This window comes from Triticum dicoccoides, chromosome 5B (assembly GCF_002162155.2).
Source record: "Triticum dicoccoides isolate Atlit2015 ecotype Zavitan chromosome 5B, WEW_v2.0, whole genome shotgun sequence".
Taxonomy (NCBI): domain Eukaryota; kingdom Viridiplantae; phylum Streptophyta; class Magnoliopsida; order Poales; family Poaceae; genus Triticum; species Triticum dicoccoides.
The window spans coordinates 123442462-123446157 of record NC_041389.1 but is presented as its reverse complement, the minus strand read 5'-3'; positions in this window follow the sequence as shown (position 1 = coordinate 123446157).

The following is a 3696-nucleotide window of genomic DNA, read 5'->3' as shown; positions in this document are numbered from 1 at the left end:
GGGGGGGGGTAAAATAAAGATGACCCTCGGGCTACGGAAACCCAAGGGAAAAAGGGCTAGGTGAGGCAAATGGTAAAACCAAGGTTGGGCCTTGCTGGAGGAGTTTTATTCAAAGCGAACTGTCAAGGGGGTCCCATAATTCACCCAATCGCGTTAGGAACACAAAATCCAGGAACATAACACCGGTATGACGGAAACTAGGGCGGCAAGAGTGGAACAAAACACCAGGCATAAGGCCGAGCCTTTCACCCTTTACCAAGTATATAGATGCATTAATTAAATAAGAGATATTGTGATATCCCAACATAATCCTGTCCACCATGGAGCAATGTTCAACTTCACCTGCAACTAACAACACTATAAGAGGGGCTGAGCAAAGCGGTAACATAGCCAAGCAATGGTGTGCTAGGAAGGGTGAAAAGGTTAGAGGCTGACATGGCAATTTGGGAGGCTTGAAAAGCAAATGATAGGTAGCGCAACAATGCGATAGAACGAAGCAACTAGCATAGCAATGATAGTAGTGAGATCCATGGTGACGGTCATCTTGCCTGAAATCCCGCTAGGAAGAAGAACACGTCCATGAAGAAGACGAACGGGAGTAGTCGAACGAATCCTCACGATCGCAATGAAACGGGAACTATTGAGAAGAAGCACACAATAAGGTAAACACACCACACATAAACATGGCATGATGCACAATCAAGTATGATGCATGTCCATTTTAATGAGTCATGGCATGGCAAAGTGCAACAAACAATACTACAATTTAAGTGGAGCTCAATATGCAACGAGTTGCATATTGACGAAACACCACATTGACATATTTAGTTTAATCTCGTTTAAGCTACAAAACAATATTAAATGTTGTTAAACATGGCAAGAGGTGAAGCATAATTAAACTACCTATCTAGGCAAGTTTAAATGAGGCCAGAACAACAAACAACAATTCCGGAAACTCCATATGTTATTTAGTAATTTAACGCAAACAACAATTTTAAACATTTAAATGTTGTTATCATGATGCGGATGACGTATGCAAGTTTTATGCAATTTTATGAAAATGTTGAGATGAGCATGTTATGAAGCATTTGGTCACCATGGCGGAACAAAACGGGTGCCATGGCAACGAATCCGAAAATGATGCCACGGCAACATATCGGTTCCGGTAACTCACGGAGATACCGGTGCAAAAGAAGTGGCCGTGAGCGTCTCATGCAAGGATGGTGGGGTGCTTCCCGGATTTCGGGTTCCCACGGGATGGCGGCATGGCAAAGAGCGACAATTCGGGCGTGGTGCAAACATACGGTTCATCTCAGACAACATGCATTCGTCCACGGGTCATCGTCTCGGCGATTATACCTTTGAAGCATGCATTTTCGAAGCGGTTCGGGTTCGGTACGATGTAGAGAAAGTAGTCGTTCACGGGTCATCGTGGGAAGTAGTTGTTCACATGGCGACGGTAGTGGAAGTAGTCGTTCTCGTGATGGTAGTGGAAGTAGTGGTACACGGCGAAGGTAGTTGTACACGGTTGTAGACGTTCTCGGGTCGTGGGTAGAGGTACTTGGTGCATCGTCGTTTGTAGTCGTACTCGGTGTCCTCGGGGCAACGACTATAGTCGAAGTACTTGGCATGCATCCACTGTTGACCAACAGTGTACAAGAGGCAGCAAGGCATGGCCGACTTGGTGTGCAACCAAAGATGGACTCCAGGCGTCTGGGTTGTCTTGGCCACGACAAAGGCAGCAAGGCCAACGGGGCAGCTAGCTCGTCTTGGAGGGGAGCCCTATCGGACGGAGCAGCTCGCGAGGACATCGGCGGCTCGCGAGGCACCCACAGCAGCAGGACGAGGCATGAAAAACCGATAGCACGGCAACCATGAAGGCAGATCCTTCTGCTGCAAGGGTCTTCTCTCAAGATTTAGGGATGATGACACTGGGCTCCGAAGATCTTCTTGTGTTATGGTCGTCTTAGGGTACTCTAGGTGTTCATGGTCCTTTGTGTTTGCGTTTCAGTGTGCTTGTAAGGGTCAACTACTTTGTACTGATTCGTGATATGAATGAAAAATTCTCTCTAAAAAAAGAAGCTATCCTATCCATTCCTCGGCCGAAGCCGCCGTCCATCCGTTACAGAAATAGACCAGGAATACTTATACACGAATTAACGGGCCCACTCTAGGCCTCGCAGCCTTGCCGGTGCCTGGGTTCTCCTCTTGGGCCTGGCCTGCATCGCGCTTGCCGCATCTTCCTGTAGCATTTCAGGTATTGTCGTCGCTTCATCATCAGTGCCGCTGACACGGCCCACGGCACTCGATCGACTGCTGCTTTAGCTGATTATTAGGCCCAGTTCTTTTGTCAGAATCTGGGGATTCTCCCAGGATCCGACCCCTACCCAGCTTCTCCCAGAATCTTTGAGCCCCATTTATTTTACAATCCTACCTAGTTAGGCTCTAATTTGACAGGATTGTAAAACAAATGGGGCTCAAAGATTCTGGGAGAAGCTGGGTAGGGGTCGGATTCTGGGAGAATCCCCAGATTCTGGCAAAAGAACTGGGCCTTAGTACTGTAGCTCACACGCGAGTTCACGGGGATCACGCCGCAGCTCGTGCGCGCCATTCCGGTCACACACGTACAGACTTGGACGGGCCGGACATGGGGGAAGTGGATCCTCTAACATTAAGGAGGAAAGTCACCTAAGCTACAGTGCAATCTAGTGCAAAACAAAGAAGGAAAGTCAGGGGCACTGTAGCAAATATTGTATTTAGCTACTGTAACAGGTTATGTGCGTGGTTACTGTTCATGTAAATAGATTTAAAATTAATTTTATTACATCATAATTTTGTTTGTATGTAATTTTTCTAAATGTATACAATAGATTTGTAATTTACAAATTAAATCAAGTCATTCTAGCCTTAATCATATGGATGCGAAGGAGGAAAGTTAGGGAATTGTATCTTAGGTGACTTCTCTTCTTCATGTTAGAGGATCCACTTCCGGACATGGGCGGCATGCAGCAATTGCGGTGGATTAGGCTTTAATTAGTAGGCCCTGTCACGTCGTCATGGCCCATGATATTGGTGTGTCAAGCCATGCAACGTCCTTCTCACGCATTGACGCCTGTGCTTTAGCTGGTTTTATTTCCTTCATTCAACATTCGATTGTTAGGTACGTAGCTGGCGACGTGTGCGCCGTACGCGGTGAGATGGCAGTCGCACTGACGCTTCTTCCACGGGCGATGATGATTGCAGTAGGAAAAACTGAGACGTGTCGAAGCTAAAGATAGATGAAGGGGCCATTTTTTTTTTGCGGGGTCGAAGGGGCCATTTTTGGCCGTGATCGGCAGGTGGTAGCTCCGCCTCGAAACCGTCTGACGACAGGCATGCATGCGCGCGAGACACTGTACGGTTCTAATGTATTACAGGATCTTCTGAAAAAGAGCTCTAGAATCTCTGCTACCTAAAAAAAACGTAGTGTTCCGTTTCCCCTCTTACGTTCGCCCCTCTTCGTCCAACCTCTCGTACGATCCCTTCCACCCCGTAGCGATTTTCTTCCCCCCACCCCCCACCAGTTTTCTATCTCCCGGTTTTCTAGCGAACGTTTCGTCCAGATCCCTCCACCTCGTATGTTTCGTCCGGATCCCCTCGCTCCACCGCGACGTACTCTTCCTCCCCTCCGGTTTTCTATCGCTCCCACAAGAAAAG